This window comes from Heterodontus francisci, unplaced genomic scaffold (genome assembly GCF_036365525.1).
Source record: "Heterodontus francisci isolate sHetFra1 unplaced genomic scaffold, sHetFra1.hap1 HAP1_SCAFFOLD_86, whole genome shotgun sequence".
Taxonomy (NCBI): domain Eukaryota; kingdom Metazoa; phylum Chordata; class Chondrichthyes; order Heterodontiformes; family Heterodontidae; genus Heterodontus; species Heterodontus francisci.
Genome location: NW_027141093.1, coordinates 3,724,548 through 3,739,997, shown reverse-complemented (window position 1 = coordinate 3,739,997; position 15,450 = coordinate 3,724,548).

Here is a 15,450-nt window from a genome sequence, read left to right as displayed (position 1 = left end):
AGGATCAGGGAAAACCCTAAGGCTTTCTATAGGTATATCAGGAATAAAAGAATGACCAGAGTTAGATTAGGGCCAATCAAGGATCGTAGTGGGAAGTTGTGTGTGGAATCAGAGGAGGTAGGGGAAGTGTTAAATGAATATTTTGCGTCAGCATTTACAGTAGAGAAACAAAATGTTGTTGAGGAGAATACTGAGATTCAGGATACTAGGCGAGATGGGGTTGAGGTTCACAAGGAGGAGGTGTTATCAATTTTGGAAAGTGTGAAAATAGATAAGTCCCCTAGGCCAGATGGGATTTATCCTAGGATTCTCTGGGAAGCTGGGGAGGAGAGTGCAGAGCCTTTGTCCTTGATCTTTGTCGTCATTGTCGACAGGAATAGTGCTGGAAGACTGGAGGATAGCAAATGTTGTCCCCTTGTTCAAGAAGGGGAGTAGAGACAGCTCTGGTTATTATGGACCTGTGAGCCTTACTTCGGTTGTGGGTAAAATGTTGGAAAAGGTTATAAGAGACAGGATTTATAATCATCTTGAAAAGAATAAGTTCATTAGCGATAGTCAGCACGGTTTTGTGACGGGGAGGTCGTGCCTCACAAACCTTATTGAGTTTTTCGAGAAGGTGACCAAACAGGTGGATGAGGGTAAAGCAGTGGATGTGGTGTATATGGATTTCAGTAAGGCATTTGATAAGGTTCCCCACGGTAGGCTATTGCAGAAAATACGGAAGTATGGGGTTGAAGGTGATTTAGAGCTTTGGATCAGAAATTGGCTAGCTGAAAGAAGACAGAGGGTGGTGGTTGATGGCAAATGTTCATCCTGGAGTTTAGTTACTAGTGGTGTACCGGAAGGATCTGTTTTGGGGCCACTGCTGTTTGTCATTTTTATAAATGACCTGGAAGAGGATGTAGAAGGGTGGGTTAGTAAATTTGCGGATGACACGAAGGTCGGTGGAGTTGTGGATAGTGCCGAAGGATGTTGTAGGGTACAGAGGGACATAGATAGGCTGCAGAGCTGGGCTGAGAGATGGCAAATGGAGTTTAATGCTGAAAAGTGTGAGGTGATTCACTTTGGAAGGATTAACAGGAATGCAGAGTACTGGGCTAATGGGAAGATTCTTGGCAGTGTAGATGAACAGAGAGATCTTGGTGTCCAGGTGCATAAATCCCTGAAGGTTGCTACCCAGGTTAATAGGGCTGTTAAGAAGGCATATGGTGTGTTAGCTTTTATTAGTAGGGGGATCGAGTTTCGGAGCCACGAGGTCATGCTGCAGCTGTACAAAACTCTGGTGAGACCGCACCTGGAGTATTGCGTGCAGTTCTGGTCACTGCATTATAGGAAGGATGTGGAAGCTATGGAAAGGGTGCAGAGGAGATTTACTAGGATGTTGCCTGGTATGGAGGGAAGGTCTTACGAGGAAAGCCTGAGGGACTTGAGGTTGTTTTCGTTGGAGAGATGGAGGAGGAGAGGTGACTTAATAGAGACATATAAGATAATCAGAGGGTTGGATAGGGTGGATAGTGAGAGTCTTTTTCCTCGGATGGTGATGACAAACACGAGGGGACATTGCTTTAAGTTGAGGGGTGATAGATATAGGACAGATGTCAGAGGTAGTTTCTTTACTCAGAGTAGTAGGGGCGTGGAATGCCTTGCCTGCAACTGTAGTAGACTCGCCAACTGTAAGGGCATTTAAGTGGTCATTGGATAGACATATGGATGAAAATGGAATAGTGTAGGTCAGATGGTTTCACAGGTCGGCGCAACATCGAGGGCCGAAGGGCCTGTACTGCGCTGTAATGTTCTAATTCTAATTCTAAGAATGAATCCCACAATCTCATTCAGTGCCAGATACTGACAGGTGCAGAATTAATCCCACCCATACACACTGTACTAGGCACTGAAAGACATAGGAAGCATTGCACATTCACATACAAGAGCAAACATTGACAGATATTGGAGGAGTCACATGCTCACAGTCAGTACCAGATACTGTTGAAAAGAGAATTAATCCCACACTTGCATTCATTGCAAGAGACTGACAGTTACATAAAGGTTTTCCCACACTCACATAGAGTAACAGAGACCGGCATGCAGAACTTGATCCACACCCATATATAGTACCAAAACCTGAAAGATATTGAGTCAATACCACAATCAGATACAGTGTCAAAGACTGACAGGCATATTATAGAGTTCACTTCCATAGAATACCAGTTATTTACATGTGCAGAATGCATCTTGTTTCACATTCAGTCTGGATACTGACAGATACACAATGAATCACTACAATCATACTCAATACCAAGTTCAGACAGACACCATATATATCCCCCAATTATTCACAGTATCATAGACTGACAGACACAGAGTGAATCACAAAATCAATTAATTTCAGAGACCAGCAGATAGAGAATTAATCTCACTGTCACGGAAAGAACCAGAGAGTGACAGATATACAATGAGACCCAAGCTCACATAAAGTGACACACATAATTAAAACCACGCACATACATAGTACCTTAGACTGACACATTGAGAATGAATCAAACACATTCTGACAATAAGATTGATGCATACACAATGAAGCTCACACTCACATTTAGTTCCAGACAGTGACAGATACAGAATGATATCCACATTCAGCCACAGTAGCAGATAGATACAGAAGCTGCCCCACATTCCCATACAACACTCATGAATGACATACAGAATGAATCAAACAATCACATTTAGTTCCAGAGACTGACACTCAAATAATCTCACACTCAGACACAGTACCACAGATATATTTAGAATTAAATTCACTGTCATATAATGTACCAGAAAGTGTGGCAAAATTAATCTCATACAGTACAAAGGATGGATGGAATTTGTCCCACACTCAATGTAATAGGTTTTAAGTAAGTGAAGTGGGGTTGTCGGAGGGATGGGGGTGGAGGTGGTGAAGAGAACAAAATGGAAGGTATGTGTTAGGGCAGAGGGCAGGAGAGATTAACTGACAAAGAGGTCATGCGGTAAAGGGAGAGTGCTAAGGGTGCAGTGAAAGGCAAAACATTAGTATAGAGAGAGTGTTAACGACAGAATAATGAACAGTTCTGTCCAAAAGCACAAACTTGAAAAATCAAGATTAAGGCAGACACATGGTGACAAAAAATGATAAAATAAAATAAAATAATCTAAAAGAGCCAGTCATGCTCTGAAATTTTTGTACTCAATGTTCAGTCCGGAAGGCTGTTGAGTGTCTAATCAGAAAATGAGGTTCTGTTCCTGGAGCTTGCTTCACTGGAACACTGCAGCAGGCCGAGGGCAGAAATGTGGGCATGAGAGCAGGGTGGTGAATTGAAATGGCAAGCAACCGGAAGCTTGGGTTTATGCTTGCGGACTGAGCAGAGATGTTCCGCAAAGCAGTCACCCAATCTATGTTTGATCTCCCCAATGTAGAGGTGGCTGCATTGTGAGCAGCGAATACAATGTATTAAATTGAAAGAAGTACAAGTAAATCACTGCTTCACCTGGAAGGAGCGTTTGGGGCCTTGGATGGTGAAGAGAGGGGAGGTAAAAGGACAGGATCTATGCCTCCTGCAATTACATGCAAAGATGTCATGGGAAGGGGACAAGGTGTCAGGGGTAATGCAGGAGTGGACAAGGGTGTCACGGAGGGAACAGTCCTTTGGATTGCTGACAGGGGAGGGGAAGATGTGTTTGGTAATGGCATCACGCTGGAGGTGGCAGAAATGGTGGATAATGATCCTTTGGATGTGCAGGCAGGTCGGGTGGAACTTGATTGCAGTTCTGGGAGGGAGGAGAAGGGATGAGGGCCGAAGTGCAGGAAACGTGTCAGACATGGTTGAGAGCCCTGTCAACCACAGCTGGGGGGAAATCCTCGGTTGAGGAAAAATGAAAACACATCAGAAGTGCTGTTGTCGAAGGTTGCATCATCAGAAATGATGTGTCTGAGATGGAAAAACTGGGAGAATGGAATGGAGTCCTTACAAGCAGAAGGGTGTGAGGAAGTGTAGTCAAGGTAACTGTGGGAGTCAGTGGGCTTAGAATGAATATTAGTGGACAGCCTTATCCTCAGAGATGGAGACAGAGAAGTCACAAAGGGAAGGGAAGTGTCGGAGATACATCATGTGAAGGTGAGGGAAGGGTGGAAATTGGAAACAAAGTTGATGAAGTTTTCCAGTTCGGGGCAGGAGCAGGAAATTACACTGACACAGTCATCATTCTACCGGAAAAAGAGCTGGGGGGTGGGGCCCTGAGTAGGACTGGAGAAAGGAATGTTTGACATACACCACAAAAAGACAGGCATAACTAGGACCTATGCGGTAATCCATAGCAAAGCTTTTTATGTTACTCTCTGAGTAACACACCTCCTGACTCACCAAACCGTGTCCACCATCTACAAGGCACAAGTGAGGTGTGTAATGGAATACTCTCCACTTGCCTGGATGAATGCAGCTCCAACAACACTCTGGAAGCTCGACTCCTTCCAGGACAAAGTAGTTCCCTTGATCGACAACCCGTCCACCACCTTAAATATTCACTCACTCCACTACTGGTGGACAGTGGCAGCAGCGTTTAACATCCTAGACAGCACCTTCCAAACAGCCGACCTCTAACACCATTTTTTTTACAAGATGCACTGCAGCAACGCACCAAGGGTCCTTCGACAGCACCTTCCAAACCCGCAACCTATAACAACTAGAAGACAAGGGCAGCAAATGCATGGAAACGCCACCAACTGCAAGTACCCCCCAAGTCACACACTATCCTGACTTGGAACTATATCGCGGTTCCTTCACTGTCACTGGGTCAGAATCCTGGAACTCCCCTCCGAACAGCACTGTGAGTGTACCTACCTCACATGGACTGTAGTGGTTCAAGACAGCAGCTCACCACCACCTTCTCAAGGGCAGTTAGAGATGGGCAATAAATTCTGGCCTAGCCAGCGACGCCCACATCCCATGAATGAATTTTAAAAAGGTGCACACTGCTGCCACTGTGCATCAGTGGTGGAGGGAGTGAATGTTTGTGGATAGGGTGCCAATCAAGTGGGCTGTTTTGTCCGGGATGGTATCGAGCTTCTTGAGTGTTGTTGGAGCTGCACCTATCCAGCAAGTGGACAGTATTCCATCATACTCCTGACTTGTGCCTTGTCGATGGTGGACAGGCTTTGTGGAGTCAGGAGGTGAGTTAATTGCTGCAGGATTCCTAGCCTCTGACCTACTCTAGCAGCCACATTATTTTTTTGGCGACTCCAGTTCAATTTCTGGTCAATGGTAGCCCCTGGGATGTTGATAGTGGGGGATTCGGCGATGGTAATGCCATTGAATGTCAAGGGGAGATGGTTAGATTCTCTCTTGTTGGAGATGGTCATTGCCTGGCACTTGTGTGGCATGAATGTTACTTGCCACTTATCAGCCCAAGCCTGCATATTGTCCAGGTCTTGCTGCATTTCTACACAGACTGCTTCAGTGTCTGAGCAGTCATGAATGCTGCTGAACATTGTGCAATTATCAGCGAAAATCCCCACTTCTGACCTTCTGATTGAAGGAAGGTCATTGATGAAGCAGCTGAAGATGGTTGGGCCTTGGACACTACCCTGTGGAACTCCTGCAGTGATGTCCTGTAGCTCAGATGATTGACCTCCAACAACCACAACCATCTTCCTTTGTGCTAGGTATGACTCCAACCAGAGGAGAGATTTCCCCCTGATTCCCTGGAAGGACAATAGCAGCAGATACATGGGAACACTGCAACCAGCAACCTCCCCTCCAAGCCACACAACATCGTGACTTGGATCTATTTTGCCGAGGGCATATCAAAATCCCGGAACTCCCTCCCTAATAGCACTGTGTGTGTACCTATAACATGTGAACTGCAGTGGTTCAAGTCGGCAGCTCACCAAAACCAGGGCAATTAGGGATGGGCAATAAATGATGGTCAATCCAGCGATGCTTACATCCCATGAAAAAAATAACAAAAATGAAATGGAGTTAAAATCTCTATGAAAGAAATCTTTATAAAATTCTGCAAGCAGTCCATGTGACCAGGAGATCCCCACCCCCTTCATTCCAGTTCCTGCTAATTTTACTTGCATTGATTCCACTTCATTTTCACACACGATTCTCTCATCCTCCTTTAAACCCTCTTCAATAAAACCACTCACTTTCAATAATTTGCAAATGGATTCATTTGCACATAACTCCTAATAAATAGGAGATACTGGAACGGCTGGCTGTACTTCATGTTGATAAGTCATTAGGACTGGATGGGATGCAACCAAGACTGCTGAGAGCTGTCAGGGTGGAAATTGCCAGAATCTTCTGATTTTTATTTTTTGGATTGACAGCTGCCAGCCATTTGTTTGTCCCAGGACACAATAACGAACTAAAATGAATCTGCACCGAGCAAATATTAACGTCCAACATCTGCAGGTTTCTTCCAAAACATCAGGAATTTCAGTTTCAATCCTCGGACCTTTTATGTTCTGTTCCATTGATATTTTGTCCCCTGATTAAAATTGATCCTGGGAAGTCTGTCCTCTGAGCGGCCTGGCACTCCGAGTTCCTCTGCAGACATCCGGTTGCTGTTGTTGGACCAAAAGATCCCGAAAACCCGAGAAGAAACGTCTCCCAAACCCCTCCGAGTGTGTCTCCATTAGACCATGCAGCCACCACCTGTATAATGGATAGCAATGGTGAGGAGTATGAGTTATTTCAGTGCCTGCGTTTTGTGGAAATAGAGGATTAAAGATTAAAAATAATTAAAATCACTGAATAGATCCTCTGTGAGCAGGACCCAAACCAAACTGGGATAAGTCCAGTGGATCTCAATGTTGAAATCTTTAACCACTGGACCATGGCAGCTGAAATCACACCCCTTTTATACAGACCGAGAATCATCCTACACTGATCCACTTCTGTTCATTTTTGTGTCCTGGGACAAAACATTTCTTTGTAGCTGTCAGTCAAAAAATGGTTGGAAGGAACTTCATTTATTAAAACACCAGCAGCCGCCAGTTGTCAATCAACTCAATCCCTTCAGCAATAGAGAGGGAGAAAGAGAGAGAGAGACTGTTAGAGAACTTCCTGCATTCAGTCCTGACCCTGTCACACTCAGCAGTTTTTCACCCAGACCCTACTCTCATCAACACTGAACATTGTTACTGAGACCCTTCAAATACTATTTATAAAATGAATAAAGGTTCAAAGTTTATGACAGCTGGATTGAATGGAACCAAGTTTAATAAACTTTTCGCTCTGACTTGATAACCACATTAGACAGTCCTTCAATTGGTCGCAAACGTTATCAGCTGTCAGAATATTTTTACTGATTTGAATAATTTCTGTGTGAGGAATGTTCCAGCATCATAAACCAGGGGAACGTGCTGACTGAGCTGTGTCTTCATCACTTCTGGGCAATCAGACAGTTCATCCTTCATTCTGTTCTGATTCACTTTCCCACAGCGGATCTCCAGATTCTCAAATCTGGGGACAAGGATTTCTTATTTGCTTCTTTTCAGTTTTTATCATTCTCAACTGACAATATAATCCAAAACTCGGACAAATCCTCCACCTTGCATCGTGTCCCAGACTCAGTAGAAAGCAGCACATAGTGACATGAACACACTGACAGATACAATCCGTCACACTCTGATTCAGTGAGATTAATGTCAAGAGTGGTTTCCAGATCAAATGCAATGATGAACAAATTTCTCTCAAAGGAGGTGTGGTTGACTGAGGTACCTTTATAGTATTTGCAGTGAATTTCTGTACAAGAAGGGACAATCGTCAAATATCCATTCGGAAATCCTTCGCTCAGCAAAGACAGATAGAGTCATGTTTTAAATAAAAACAGAAAGTGCTGGAAATATTCAGCAGGTCTGGTAGCATCTGTGCAGAGAGGAGCAGAGTTAACCTTTCAGCAGTTCTGATAAAATGTCACAGACCTGAAAGGTTAACTCTGCTTCTCTGTCCACAGATGCCACCAGACCCGCTGCATATTTCCAGCACTTTCTGTTTTCATTTCAGATTTCCAGCATCTGCAATATTTTGCTTTTGTTACTGTCCTGTCTTATTGTGCTGCTCAATAAAGTAGTTGGAAAACCAAGTTACAGTCAGGCTTAAAGGGGATTTGAATCCAGGATATATCTGTTCATTAAAGAGGTACTTCGACCAACTAAGTCAAAGGGTCAAAATACAGTGTTTGAGTTTTTTGAGCTACAGATTAGTGCAGATCTTTCTAGCTGTGCTGAACATTGATTTCCATCTCCGGGTTCTTTCTGAATCTGTGAGTTTGCAGTTCTTTGCGAGTGAGTGGGAGACATGGAGATATGATTAGACGATTTCCTGGCAAATCATTTGCAACTCCATATTTTTCTGAAATTTGTACGAACACATTAATGACATACGTCACGCCGTGAAATTTCTCCACAAAACACTGAAAGGTGACATTGTTAATTGTGAGGGGGGTTTTTCACTTATTCAGACATACATTTGGAAGGAGTGATCAGAACGTGATTCACACATGACGTGATGACGTAATGGCGTGAATAAACACTTCCTTGAACTGGCCATATTTGGTATCCATTTTTTCTGCTCGACCCACCTGAATATTATAGAGAAAATGGCAACAAGGGGAAGATAAAGTCTGTAAATATAGGCAGAAAACAGCAGCAGGGACTGCAGTAAACAAGATCAGCCATTTCCTGGTGACTTAGTTGCTCGGATAGTGGAGAATTTAGATGGGTTGTGGACAGCCTGAGCCTCAGACTGTCTCCTGAGTTGAATAGGATACCGCACGGTCTTCGTGCTCATTGAGGAAATCTGGCTGTACTCATGGGATACAGCTGAAAGATGGCAACGAATGAGAGGGTTTGAGCAACATTCCGTTCCTGTATTGAAAGAATGGGCATGTTTTTAGAGTTAAGAATATTTTGGGACTGGAAGGTGAGGCGGTCAAGACTCAGAATAAGGCAATTCCTGAGCAAAAGAAAACAATTTTGCTTGTGGAAATTGGCCTGGAAGTGTATGACATGCTAACAAAGCTTCCTGCTCTGAACAAAGCAAAATATGTGCCAGTCAAAACAATATCACCAAGTTGGAGGAACATTTCAACCCAAAGCCGCTAGAGATAGCAGAATGCTATAAATTTGGAACCAGAAATCAGAAAAGTAGTGAAGCAGTTGGTGAGTATATTGTGGCACTGAAGAATTTTTATTACGTTGCAACTTTGGCACATTCTTAGACCATGCATTACGAGACATATTTGTGTGTGGATTTGGTGAACAAAAGAATTCAATCGAAGTTACTAAACACACAAAATCTTACATTTGAGATCGTGTGTAAGATTGCTGTTTCCATGGAGATGGCATCAAAGAATGTTAGGGAATTTTGCCCTATGCAGGTAACTAGTACAGGCTTCTGTCCACAGTTAAAGTGCTTCAGCCAAGTCTACAGTGGACAGACATAGCCAGAAGAGTGCCAATGATAGCAGTTTAGTGTCGTTATCACCATAAGGGCAACCACACAGCCCAATCATGTCAGTACAGAAATGCAAAATGTTTTATTTGTCAAGCAGAGGCCAAAGAAGGAAAGTGAACTAATTCCAGTGGTAATGGAAAACAGTGATGTTATAAGGGTGGAGTTCACAATCTTTGAAGTGAATCCAGAGTGCCTAACCAAAGAGGAGCAAGGGCTGTGCAGCATTTATGCCACTAGCAATCACTCAAATGATGGAGACTTTTGTATAATGTTGTTGGTAAATAAACAGCAAATTGCTACGACCATGGATTGCTCCATCATGAGTAGAGAAATGTATGGGAGCAAAGTCAGTGATGTCCGTCAAACTGAGAGCACCGGTCAATTGAAAACCTACTCTGGTGAGGTGTGAGAAATGTGTGGGCAAATGGAGTGCAATATCCAACATAAGAGCAGGCCCCTCAAGTTACCCATTGTTTAAAAAATTATGTCAGTGGAAGTAGGCATCACTGGCAAGGCCAGCATTTATTGCCCATTCCTAATTGCCCTTGACAACTGAATTGCTTGCTAGGTCATTTCAGAGGACAGGTGAGAGTAAACCACATTGTTGTGGGCCAGCATCACATACAGGCCAGACCAGGTAAGCACAGCAGATTGCCTTCTGTAAAGGGTATGAGTGAACCAGATGGGTTTTAATGAAAATCAATCATCGTTCCATGGCACCACTGCTCAGATTTTATATTATTCATTAATGAATTGAATCTGAATTCCACCAGCTGCCATGGTGGGATTTAAACTCATATCCCCAGGGCATTAGTCTGAGTCGTGAGATTATCAGTTCAGTGACATTACTGCTATGCCAGCCTCTCCCCTACAAGGTAGTGAGATATGTCAACAAACCAATAATAATGGGGAAAGACTGGCTTTGAAAGCTGAAGTTAGACTGGAAGCATGTTTTTTCAAGTTGAAACAACCAAGGAGCTTGATCAGCCATTGAATAGTTACAGGAACACTTTCGAGGACAGCTATGAAGGCATAATCAGTGTGAAAGCTCACATCTGAATCAGGCCTGATGCCAAACCAGTATATTGCAAAGTTTGGCTGCTTCCTTATGCTTCCAAAACCCAGGTTGAAGAGGAGCAAAAGAATCTGGAGAGATATGGTGTGCTGGTGAAAACTGATCACTGTGATTGGGCAAACCCAATTGTCATTGTGCCCAAGTCAGACAAAACCATTAGTCTATGTGGGGATGACAATGTCACAATGAACCAGGAAGTGGATTATGAGAAGTATCCACTACTGATCTCGAGATTTGTATGCGGAGTTAGCAGGATCCAAGCTATTCACAAAGTTGGATTTATTCCATGCTTATGCACAGCTCAATGTGAATCAAGTGAATCTGCAGTATCTCACAATAAACACACACATGGGGTTATACTCCTACATAAAGCTGCCGTACGGTGTGAAGCCTTCTCCAAACTTCTTCCAAGTTACAATGGGTAAGATTTTACAAGGAGTGCTACATTGCTTGTGCAATCAGGATGATGTGTTGATCATGACTGTAACAAATGAAGAGAATTTTCAAGTGTTGGATGAAGTGTTAAAAAGGCTCAATGATCACAATGTGTCACTTGAAAAAGAACAAGTGTGCCTTTGTACAATCTGAGGTGGTGTACCTTGGCCTGATAATCAATGAAAGGTACTACAGCCAGTGAAAGAGAAGATAGAGGCTATGGTCAAAGCCCCTAAGACAAAAAGATGTGTCTGAGTTTAGATCTTTTCTACGCATGGTCCAATACTACTTGCAATTTCTGCCTGAGCATGCAATGGTGTTAGCTCCACTACATGAGTTGTTGAAGAAAGATGTGAAATGGAAATGGTCTAAAGCACAACAAGATGCTTATGATGCATGTAAGGGAAGCTTGACCAGTGACACACTACACATTCATTACCACACAAATGGTGAACTGAAGCTAGCTTCAAAATATGGAGTTGGAGCAGTAATCAGTCATGTTGTGGATCATGGTCAGGAGAAGCCCAGAGCATTTGTGTCACGTACCCTGACCAAGAGTGACTGGAACTACACACAGATAGGAAAGGAAGTGTTTGGAATCATCTTTGGAAACAAAAAGTTTCACCAGATTTTGTTGGGTGGAAACTTTACGCTAGTAACAGATCATAAACCACTAATAGCTACTCTGGGACCAAAATCTACAATAATGACAATGGCAGTATCAAGGATGCTGCAGTGGGCTGTACTTCTCTCACTGTTTGACTGTAACATTGAATATCGTAGTTCAAAGGAGAATGCTATCGCTGACGCACTGTCACATTTACTGCATGAAGATTTAGATGTAGACTGTGAAGGTGCAATCTTCATAATAGAAATTGTGGCCATGGCTGAGTCGACCAGTCGGCAGGTTCACTGTGAGCCGATAACACTGCCGGGTAAAGGCCGCTTTCCAACTCCAATCTTAACACAGGAGATTCCCCAAACAGCTGCAATAAGGTGTTTGTAAACTGCTGGAAGCGGATGTGTGTGGAAATGGTGATGTTACTGAGGAGGTTTCTTAGTATCGAATGGATTGTGTTTCGGTGGGAACATTACTGAGTGTTAATTGTAGCGGGACCATATTTAAAAGCTCCGGCTTTCTGGAAGGCTTTGACTACGAATGCCGAGTCTGGAAGGGTTTGTGTGGAGAGCTGGGTTTCGGTCCTACTGTTAATAAAGGGTTTGAAATTGGCAGCCCGGAGGAAACTGGAGGTGGATCTGAAAGATGAGGGGCCGTTCTCTCTCAACCAAAACAAGAAATGCTGGATTCACTCAGCAGGTCTGGCAGCATCTGTGGAAAGAGAAGCAGAGTTAACGTTTCGGGTCAGTGACCCTTCTTCGGAACCGTTCTCTCTCTGTCTGTCACTCTGGGTGTCTCCTCCCTCTCGCTCTCTGTTTAATCCTCACTCTGTCTCCTCCACTCCCTGCTCTCACTCTGCCTTTCTCAGCCAGGTCCAGGGCGTCTGTATACAAAGGATCCTGAAGGATTCTGTTACTCATGTACTGCAGTGATCTGAGTGAAGAATCATCATGTCTGGCAGAGGTAAAGGAGGGAAAGGACTGGGCAAAGGCGGAGCAAAGCGGCACCGCAAAGTGCTTCGTGATAATATCCAGGGCATCACCAAACCAGCAATCCGCCGCCTGGCTCGCCGTGGCGGGGTCAAGCGGATCTCGGGTTTGATCTATGAGGAGACTCGCGGGGTGTTGAAGGTTTTCCTGGAGAATGTGATCAGGGATGCGGTCACCTACACTGAGCACGCCAAGCGCAAGATGGTCACTGCCATGGATGTGGTGTACGCTCTGAAACGGCAGGGCCGCACGCTCTACGGATTCGGCGGTTGAACAACTTGACCCTTTCCAGCAAACGCACAACAAAGGCTCTTCTAAGAGCCACCCACCACCTCACAGAGAAAGCAGTGACCTGGAAATGGGAGATGGGATAGGCTGTTCAGAACAGTTCAATCAATCTGCTGTGTTCGGGATACAAAACTGGAATCCCCGAGTTTGATATTTCAGTTGTAGCAAGGATGTGCAGTGGATTTGATTTTGTAAACGTGCTGTGTAAACAGTGCCCGAGACTCTCCAGTTAGTTATTTCCCCAGTCGACACATGCCCTCAGTGAAAAGCCACATTACTCCTCCAGAATCACTCATTGTTTTCATAGAATTTCAAAATGATTTCGATGCAATGAGAGAATCCGGGAGTTTTGCAGCAGCCATTGAATCGGTCACTGGAACCAGACCCACTTGTGATGTTATTTCTCCCGAGACGGTGTTTCCTGCACTGAAACTGACAGGGTTTGTGAAACTGATCAGTTTCAGCTCAATCATTCAGGGACCTGGAATTTCCGCAGTTTGAGCCCGAGCCCACTTCTGATTGGTCACCCTCTTCCCATTCGTATGTCTTAACCAATCGCAGAGCTTCGAATTGGAAAATGCAGCAAATCATTGGCTTAAATTATCGACCAGACAAAGTTTGAATTCGAAAAAGCCGCCAATTTCAGTATCGGAAAGAAGCGATTACTGGAAAATCTATCTAAAGCTGATCGTTTTATATATATATATATATATATATATACATGTGTGACCATTAAAAAACATTTATATTCCGCTTTTATCAGCAAATTCCTGGCACCATTTTAAAGCTGTTCGTAAAATAGCGCCAGGAAATTGTGCTGATAAAAGCGGAATAAAAAACAAGATTTTGGATGGTTATGTCCATATTTTACGAACAGCTTTAATCTGTAATATTGTTGGTTACTCATCTGTAACTGCCGGCAAAATGTAATGGGACAAATAACTCAAATTCGGTGTGGAAGTAATAAATTGGACAGGGTTTCGGGGGACAGTGAGAAGTCACTGAAATAGTTGCTTGAACATTGTAAATAAATCTGATTCGGTCCTGTTACTGACATTCTGGAATCAGACAGTAATCAGCCCTTTCACAGAGACTGTCGGTGGCTCTGAAAAGAGCCTTTGGTTTATTCGATGATATTTTGGCCGCTTTACTTTTTCTGGGAGCTCTGAGCGCTGGTTTTCTTGGGCAACAGCACGGCCTGGATATTAGGCAGCACCCCGCCTTGAGCGATGGTCACCACTCCCAGCAGCATGTTGAGCTACTCGTCGTTGCGGACGGCCAGCTGCAGGTGACTGGGGATGATGCGGCTCTTCTTGTTGTCCCGCGCCGCGTTACCGGCGAGTTCGAGGATTTCAGCGGTCAGATACTCGAGCACAGCAGCCAGATAGACCGGGGCTCCGGCACCCACACGCTCAGCATAGTTGCCCTTTCTCAGGAGCCTGTGAACACGGCCCACCAGGAACTGCAGTCCAGCCCGGGAGGAGCGAGACTTGGCCTTGGCCCGAGCTTTGCCACCAGTCTTTCCTCTTCCAGATATTTTCACAAATTCTTTCACGAAGAATGGATATTTTCCACAGCATTTACTTTACTTATAGACTGAAAACTCTCCTCATTGGTCGGTACTTAATTCACCTTATTTGCCTATATTCATCACCAATCAGGTCACTGACAACAGAAGAGGGCGGGATTTACCCACCACAACCTCAGAAACAGAATTTGTCAATTTCAAAAAGCCCGCCAATTTCATTTTCGGAAAGGAGCGGATTAAAATAAATGTCATCCTTCGTCAAAGATTTAAAATCCCTTCTCTTTATTTTCTTTTATTCAACTCCTTTCGTCACCAATCAGAGACGCGGGTTTTAAATGTTGTTTAAATTGTGGAACTTCGCACAATCGCTTTCAAACTGTCCCGGGCGGTACTAAATCCCTGTTCACAGCATTTCCCTGAAGCGAAACGTTCAGTTTATCTTCAATCAGAGCCCAGTGTCCTTCTCTGAAAAGAGGGAGCCGGATCGAATCCTCAAACTGCCCTTAATCTGCTCTATAATGATCCCATTCCGGGCTGTTACAGTGCGGAGAGTTGCTGTTGATAAAATGATGAATCAGTTCATATTTCAGGAATAGAGTGAAGGAACGGAGGTCTGACTCTTCCCGCTGAAAGCAGCTGTTGAAGCGGTCATTCAGGGGCTGTGCAAAAAAAATAACAGCTTTAAGCAAAAAAGGAAAGGCGAATGAGCGCATTATGGGTTCATGGGACAGAAGACACAAACACAGTAGTGGGATCCTTATTATATTATACATTATCTTAGTGATTTAATAGAGATGTTCGGATGCAGCTTTTTCAGAGAGATTGTGGGTGGCTCTTAAAAGAGCCGTTGTGTTTGGGATGTTTTTCAGTCCATTGTGCAGTTTTACTTGGAGCTGGTGTACTTGGTCACCGCCTTTGTCCCTTCCGACACGGCGTGCTTGGCCAGCTCCCCGGGCAGCAGCAGGCGCACGGCGGTCTGGATCTCCCGGGAGCTGATGGTGCTGCGCTTGTTGTAATGGGCCAGGCGGGAAGCC